Below are 9092 nucleotides of genomic sequence, written 5' to 3' on the forward strand. Positions count from 1 at the left end.
CAATCTTGACGACATCGGACCCGATCCATGAGTTCGAATGTAGAGTGCACCGTGAACCAGCACGTAGTCGGGAAAAGGCTCACCGCTTTGGGTAAGGAGGTCGAGAAGAAGAGTCAAGAAGTGGCATCCTCCGATCCCAACTCTCATCCGCTCGAGATTACATATCTCAAATTGAGGCGTATGAAGTACTATGAGGATAAGTGGCGAACAGACTCATGTTCGCTTAAAGGGATCATGCTCTTGGAGAAGTCCAGCGCTCAGGCCAACGGCTGCTCGTGTCGCTCACCTTCGAGGAGCTTAAGGCAAAAGATGAAGAGATGGTGACAGAATAGCGGTGCTTATGTGAACGCTCACAAGGATCTCTTGGTGAGCTCGAGCGTTACCCAGAGGAGGACTTCTCTTGGATGGCCGACCTGGCTCCCGGAGGCGAGGAGGAAAGCGAAGAGGAGGCCGAGGGTGAGAGAGAAAATGAGCAAAATGTAGATCAGGCTGGGGGTGATCCCCCAGCCGAATGACTTGTACAAATGTTGGTATGAAATGAAATCGCTCTTTGTTCAATGATTGGATGTGATTGGAAAATCTCTGAATTGCCTAAGTATTTGATTGTCTGAGCATAGCAAAACAAGAACTAAATGCAATTATTAATCTAAGCGTAAGAGATCGGAAAGCACAATAAGCATGAGATCGGTAGGGAAGAAATGTTGAACGGGACTTGATTAAAATTGGAAATTTGACTTGAACACTTAAGATCAGAATCCTCATTAAACCGGACCAAAACCTTAGCTCTTAAACTTTTGAAAGGGAGATCGGCAATAAAACTGGTAAGAAAAGATCTAGTGTCAGTTCATTTCGTTTGTCAACAGAGATCAGGAATATACTTGACTGGTCCGGAGATTCGACAATGGGTTTGAGAGATCGGTGAGCGATTTAATAGACTGGTAAGGCTTTGACTGATGTGAGGACTTAGCATTGATTCAATTCTTTGTGAGGAGAGATCGGAAATGTGACTGTCTATCAAAGAGGGATCGGAAATGTGATTAGCTGTCAAAAGGAGACTTAGTACTGGGGGTCGGTTTCAAAGTTTTATTGATTTTGGGGATCGGCCAAAATATGGTGTCAACAACCACTAAGAGAGATGATATAGATAGAACATCAATATAAAACCAATTACTGATCAAATTTATCCTTAAAATGTGTATCTCATCAGGTGATTTGGAAAGGAGATGCAGGAAAAATTAACAATAATGATACTGATTACAAGCTGGAACAATGCCATTGGCATTCATCTTCAGAGCACACATATTCAAGTTCAAGGTTGGTTTGCTTGGTTTCCCCTTTCTAAAATTTATTATTGGTATTTGATGCAGCGGCAAGAACTATTTCATTTACTCCCCAATTAAAAATCTGATATCGTTTTTGTGTTCAATTCCAATTTCTTCATTTTCTGCTTTTATGTATGAATTTGAGCTTAACATGGTACATGCGTTATAAGCTCCCAGGGAGAGATAACTGTTGTTAAAATTGTTTACAGAACTGGCAGGCCTGATACCTTCCCTTAAAGGTACTGAGATGGATCCCTCTTAGTGATAATAGTTCCCTCTCCCCCACGCCCCCGACAAAACCCGAATGAGTGGCTCGGGTATTTGGGTGCTTCATACCCAAAAGCCTAAGTTGTATTTAGCATGGCTCATCTGTTGAGGGTGGTTCAGCTTATGGCTTAGACATGAGGGTGTTCGGATGCTCCAACTTGGAACATCCATTGTTTAGCACATAGTTACTTAATTTGGATCGAATTGGCTGATTGAATTAATGAATCGGTCTTCAAATTGGTCTAAGTTTATAATTGAACTGGACAAAAAAGCAACTCGATTGACCCAATATTTAAACCGGAGAATCAATGTGACCCAACCGTTTCAATTATTCTATAGAATCTTTTCTTTTTTAGTGTTAGTATAGAGAATTAAACTCAAAATCTTATAAAAAAAGTGTTCAAAATCAATTAAGCTAATTTTTGTAGTTATATATATATATATATATATATATATATATATATATATATATATATATATATATATATATATATTTTTTTTTTTTATTTCAATATGTTTATTTTTTAACATATACTTAATATTTCATAAATATTAAAAAGAGAATTATATATTTATAAAAATTTTTAGTTTTATATAAAGTTTAAAAAAATTATTAAAATTTATTAAATATAACTTAATAAATGTTAAAGCTTTATTTTAAATAATTAAAATTTAATTAATTATATTTATTTATATTAAAAGGTGTGATATTTAATTAATTTTAATTAATTTATATATATTTAATTAATTTTTAATGATACACTGATTAAATTAATGATTTATTGGTCAACCTTCATGTCAAATTTAATAGCACTGGTTTAGCATGTACTCAGATAAAACCCACTGACATGACTTGAGATATTCTCGCCTGGAATTTTGGGATTCACTATCCCACTAAGCCCGATTATCATGGGATAAGGTAAACTTTGCAAATGCCTACAAGAGGCCAAAGATTGGTCTGTATAAGATAACATAACTCTAGACCTTAAATATGCTTACTCTATCCTAAACTCTACTTGAATTTTCTCTTTACAAGCATTCAAGTTCTCAAACATGTCACTGACTTGAGCATCGAAATAGTTGGCAAAGGCCACTGAACTTATCCATTTTCCATGTAGGATTCAATATCACTTGATCAATTTTTTTGCTTGATGAAGAACAACTTTCTTTAATGTTCAGAAATTAATAATGTTCATTAGAAGCTGAATTTGGTGCAGAACTTACAATAAAATTTGTTGATTATAATGTTTTAGAAAACCCCATTGCAGTATCTGCAACTTTAACAAATATCTCTTTTGATTATAGCAATTCCAAATACAATTGTTAAGATATTTGGAGCCGCGCAGTATGTTATTTTGCTGCAACAACTGTCATTGTATATGTTGCTTACTAATGGATTGGTGGGGTTGGTTTTGTATTCCGCAAGTATACAGGTCGTTCAAGTAGTAAAGTAAAGATATCGTCCTACAGAGATTTGTTGTTTGAGTACCAAATTATAAAAGTCATAATTATTTGGGCTATCGATAATTTGTGCCAAAAATAAAGTAAGAGATGTAGTAAATTAAATTGAAAAAATAAGGAAATTATAATGAATTAAGCAATTAAAATTCTAAACACTATACTAATTTACTAAAATTTTAGCAAGTGACAAAAGATTTAATTAATTAATGGTAAAAATTAATTCCAAAATTGAGGTTCATGAAGTAAATTTTATTGGGATTTGAATAGGCAAAGTCAAGATTAAGGGAAATACAAGTTTGAAGGAAGTTGATTTTGATTTCCTTTAATTTTTCTTTCAAGCAAACTAAAGAGTGTTTTAAAGGAAACTAAACCCCATTATCATGCAATGTTTAATTACCCAAAACCCTTTAAACATTTTAATCAACTTGAAATTCCTCTTAACCCACTTGTTTATTTCTAACACTAGGTGATTAAGTTCATTATCTTGATTATCTATCATAGATTTTCACCTCTTGATCCTTCAATCTAAGATTAAGAATAAAACCCAAAGGGGTACCAACAATGGATATGTAAATAAGCACACAAGATAAGAATCAAAACTTATATATACTAAAATCTTATTAAAACCAGTCCAAATCCACAAATAAAACTTAAATCATTACATCCAACTCTGAAATCTTAAGTATCTACTCACTCATGCTTGTATTTACAAGTAGAAAATATGAAATAGAGCAAGAAAATATGAAAATAAGACTAAAAATAAAAGAACCCAGAAGAAGAAGATCCAAATCTCTGAAAATGGAAGCTGGAAAACGTCACTCTGCAGGTTTTCTCCTCCAAAAATGGCGTAATTCCCTATTTCCTCTCTCTTTTGATTTTTCTCCCCATTTCTCCTTATGGTAAAAATGAGAATATGATGCTTTTATATCCCCTCAATGGTTGCCCTAAAAATAAATCTCTAAGGGGATAAGAACAAATGGTGTAAAAAGAGAAAATTTTTTCATGTCAGCAAATCTGTCAGCGCCATCCCACATGCCTCATGTTGATTTAAGCTGTTTTCCACATGCCTCATGTTGATTCAGAGGAGAAGCCTTTAGATTCTGCACAACCAGCTACACGGGGCATATGGGAGTCCTGAAACTTTCGACGTGTTTTGCTTCAAAATATCTTTTTACACAACCCGTCACATGGGGCATGTTAAAGACCATGAAACTTTTGGCGTGTTTTGCTCCAAAGTCTCTGTTTACACGACTTAGTGTGAATTTACATGCCTCATGTTGATTTCTACTGGATAACTCTTATATTCACACGACCTTCAACACGGGGCATGTGGAGGTCCTTGAAAGTCTCAGCTGGTCTTCTCCTTTAAGTAAATTTTCTTCACTTTTCACTCTACTTTAAGCTTCCAAATCACTTTGAATTTCTTCTATATTGACCTTTTTGCCTTTAAACCTCATTAAAACCTATCAAAAACATTAAAATTCCGAAAATCAAATATAATGAAACTAAAATTAACAAATTAACTAAAATAAGCATTAAAAGCATAAAATTGCTAAGCTAAAAAGGGCAAAATAGATGCAAAACTACCCTAAAATATCTATATAAAATGGGTTTATCAGGGGTGCTATTAAAATTACACCATTTTTGCTAAATATTTCAAATTCATCCTACAATGCATATCCATCCAGATTTATCAAAGTTAATTTCCAATAAAAATCTAACCAATCAAAAGAGTCTTGCATAACTTAAAGCATTTTTCCATTCCATATTATTTCATTTCAAATTTTCATATATCCAAATATAACTTCCGTTAATGTGGAACCAATGCAAAATGAAGAACAACCAATGCGAAATGAAGAACAACAACACTCATTCAACTCAACTCAACTCAACTAAGCCTTTATCCCAAAAACAACGACACTCATTAAACTCTTAAAATTGTTTCACAACATAACCAAGCAATGGCAGCTTATTCTTAACTAAAGCAGTGACCAAGGAAGTACTAGCAAAAGAAATTAAAAGAAGCCTAAAGAACTTTCACCTTTCATGCTATGAGGAATGGCAGAACAGTTAGCATGAAGGACTCATAGGTGAAAGTTGCTGACCCGGAGTATGAGGAATCCTTCTCTTTGAATTTCTCAGTAAGACCCTGAAACCGAAACAAGATAAAGCATTCAGCAGCTCATTAAAATCAATCTTGCCACTCACATCCCCATCAAATCTCTCGAAAATGGCCTGGACAAATTACACCAATAAATTTTACAAAAACCATATAACTCTATAGAATCAAAACAAAAACACAGAAATTCAAACAAACAAACAAACCTTACCCTCCAGTTCTGAAGACGGTAAAACACTGAAGTGAATTCCTTCGGCCCTGCATTAAAAATCTCAAAAATAAATTTTTTTTCGTAAAAAAATCCTGCGAAAGCAAAATGATTGCCACGCGTGAGAAATCAAGATATGGGACCTGTGTTGGTGACCTAACTGAGATAATTATCCACTAGGTGCTACTGTGTCTTTAACGGTTTAAAATATACCGATTATATATAAAAAATTATATTATAATCCTTAATTATAATGATTTAATCTGAAAAAGAAAATATAATGGTTTATTGCGAACCCAATTAAAATATATCTATTATTAAATATAATTCATGAAAAGATAAAAAAAAATTAACAGATTATTTGTATGTTTAATGCTGTAAATGAATCAAATTATTTGAAACGCGACTCAATAAAAGTTTATTTTGATCTGTTTCATTCAGAAAATGAGTCAAACTCAAATTTGATGTTTAGGCTTATTTAATAAACGAATTGAGTTTAAATTTCATAATATTCAGCTTATTAAAACTTGTAAGCCAGCTCCTTTTATAAACTCGTAAATTCAGTTATTAAATAAGTTCATAAACAGATTTATTTGTAAAAATATTTATATTAATTATTATATTTCATTATATTATAAATTTTTATTATTTTATTTTGAATGTTCTAAAAATAATATATTATTTAAAATTATAATATAATCAATATATAAAATATATTTATTAAATATAATTATTTGCAATTCAAATTTCATCTTTTTATGTTAAATAAGTTTTTTTATATGAGAGTTAATCAAAATTATGTTGTTTGAATGTTGTTTGAACTTCTTAACTTTAAACCTAAAATATACACGGTAAATGAGTCGAGCTATTCATGAGCTATTTAAGACTTAATTCGATAAAAAGCTCAATTTGAATACTTATTTAGAGATCATTTTCTAAATGAGTCAATCGTAAACTTATAAATATTTGGCTCAAACTCGATATGAGGGAAGCTCGAGCTCAACTCGAATTTAAAAAATTTTGATCAACCAAGTCTAAACTTTTCAAATTTGTCTCATTTGATTTACACCCTTATCACATTCACAAGAAAGATAAGAGATTATCTAAATAATATATTAATATATAAATAATTAAATCATATAAACTAAATAATAAAGAAATTATACAACCCCTACTTGAAATAAATAATTTTTCGAATCCTAGCTCACGTAAAGGCTAACTCGCATTATTGGAGGTGCATTTGGTCAAACCAGTCATGGACCCCTCAAAGACATTATACGGTACAACCAGCACCAGCAAGCGGTGCAATTTAGCAATCTGCACAATAATACCGCAAACTTAGAAAGGGTAAACTCTAGCAAATTCAAGCGAAGAATCGTGTTCTCAACACCAGGCACACATCAGAAACAGCTAGCAAACCTTTGCTAAAATGAGCATATTCAAACAGTACGACGGAAATTTGAAAAATAGTGAAAAAAAAGCGGGAAATCGTAATTACCGATCTTCCTGGTGTTGGCGTTGGTGAAGTGATACATGCGAAGATGAACAGTTCTCAAGCTGAAGAACTGATCATAACTGGAGAGAGCTCTCTGCAACTCCTTATCGTCGATAAACCCACTCCCGTCCTGATCGGCGACTTGAAAGCACGCGATGACGTTAGGATCCGTCCCTGGAGGCAAAGAGGAGGGTACTAGTGAGGCGAACAGGTTTCCATATGGAGCCGATGGTGGGTATGAAGGAGCGGCGCCGTAACGTTGGGGTGGAGCACCGTAGCCGTAGCCTGGTGGAGTAATTATTTTAAATAAAAATAAAATTTTAACGACATTTATTTTAAATTAAAAATAATAATAAATTTTCTATTATTATATATATTCTCATATACTTAAAAAAAAAAATACTCTTAAATAAATCTCAAATCATCTAATTTTCATTGAATTCAACGAAAATTTTGTTATAGTAATTACAATTGATTATATTATACTAATAGATCAATAGTCATCTATTATTTCATAAGAAAGTTGGGTATTAGCTATAGAAAATCTCCTGAAATTTATGGTATTAGCTATAGAAATTAGTGTTATTTATATTAAAATACTTTAATATCATTTTATGATGTATAGATTTCCTTTCATTCTTTTGAGAGAGGAATGATATTTTTTTCGTTTGTTTCACTAAAAAATATTTTTTTGTATTTAAAGTATTTAAGAAAATTGATCAATAGAAAGTTTTTTTCTATTAAATAGAAAAATAAGTAATTTTTAAGAAAAATAATTTTTTTTATTTGACTTTGATAATCTTAGTAAAATATGAATAACTTATACTATTATAATCAAACATAAAAACTATTTTTAAAAAAATATATTTTTAAAAAAATATTTTTTACATATAAATAATTTTTTATGAAATAAATGAAACCTTAATAATATATCCATATCTTTTAATTAAATAAGAAAATAACATTTAACTAGTTATTACAAATTATTATCAATAATTAATGATCAATTCAACTAAATACTATAACAATATTGATAATATTATGTCTAACTGATATGCTAGCAGGCGCACTAGTATATCGTAGTTAGTACGAGAATTTTTTTTTTAGTAGCAGTACGAAAAGTTGATGGAGGACCTGTTTTGTACTGGTATTGAAATTGCGGTTGAAAAAATTATTTTTTTAAATATATTAATTAAAAAATATTAAAAATTAAATTTAATTAATTTTAATTATAAAAATATTAAAATAAAAAAATTATTTTTTAAAATTATTTTTTTAATAATATTTAAAATAATATTTTTATTTAAAAAAAATAATTTTATCCCTCAAAATTTAATACCAAACAAGTTCTGGAATCAATAAAAATTAAGATACATTTTAATAATAAAAAAATGTAATCAAGGTTGCTGAGAAGTTTATGTGACAACTTTCAATATACTAATTATTTTTCAATATCCAAATTATTTTAGCTACTGACATTTGATTAAAAAAAAAGAAAAATAAAATAAAATAAAAACCTTAGCTACTTGGGCGTTTTTCCTTGTTCTTGCCCCACATGTTGTGAGAAAATGACAGTTTGACTGCCGTCTTCGAAAGCAAAGTAGCATCTCATGTGAAAAAATTTTAAAATAGTACAGTTATATATACAACTATGATTATTTGTTACGGTGAGTTTTTTTATAATTAATAATTAAAATATATTTATTGTATATATAATAATTACATTAAACAAAATTTTTTTTCAAAGATTTTAACATACATAGCAATTGAAAATGCATTTTCAAATGGTTTTCTAGGCATTTTCTTATTTAAACGCCTTCTTAAAAAAACTATTTTTTATAATTAGCTTTTTTATTTAATAAATATTACTTTTATAAATAATTTTAAAATAATTTTTTTATATTATTTTAATAATTAATTCCTCATGTCAAGGCAAACTCTTATTATTATTAGATGGGCATTTTGCTCAAGTCAATGCATGAACACCTCAAAGACATCTAGCAAACAACGCAATTTGGCAATCTACACAATACTAAGTAATTGTGGCGCAACTTGGAGGGCATAAAATTTCAAGCGAAGTATTATGTTCTCAATGCCAGCGCACATAATAATAATTTTTAATAATATAAGATTTTGAATGAACAAAAATTAAATTATGCCCCTAGTTTTCTCTTCTTTGGTTTTTTTTTTCTTCCCGTCGAAACTTTTGGAATGGTTTGA

The 9092-nt window shown here is 30.5% G+C and overlaps 1 pseudogene; it reads right to left on the reverse strand.

Annotated features, from left to right (window-relative positions):
- Positions 1-4251: 4251 nt before the first annotated feature.
- LOC110653469 (calcium-binding protein CBP-like) lies at positions 4252-7179 on the reverse strand (annotated as a pseudogene).
- Positions 7180-9092: the final 1913 nt, after the last annotated feature.

Source organism: Hevea brasiliensis, chromosome 5 (genome assembly GCF_030052815.1).
Source record: "Hevea brasiliensis isolate MT/VB/25A 57/8 chromosome 5, ASM3005281v1, whole genome shotgun sequence".
Lineage (NCBI taxonomy): Eukaryota > Viridiplantae > Streptophyta > Magnoliopsida > Malpighiales > Euphorbiaceae > Hevea > Hevea brasiliensis.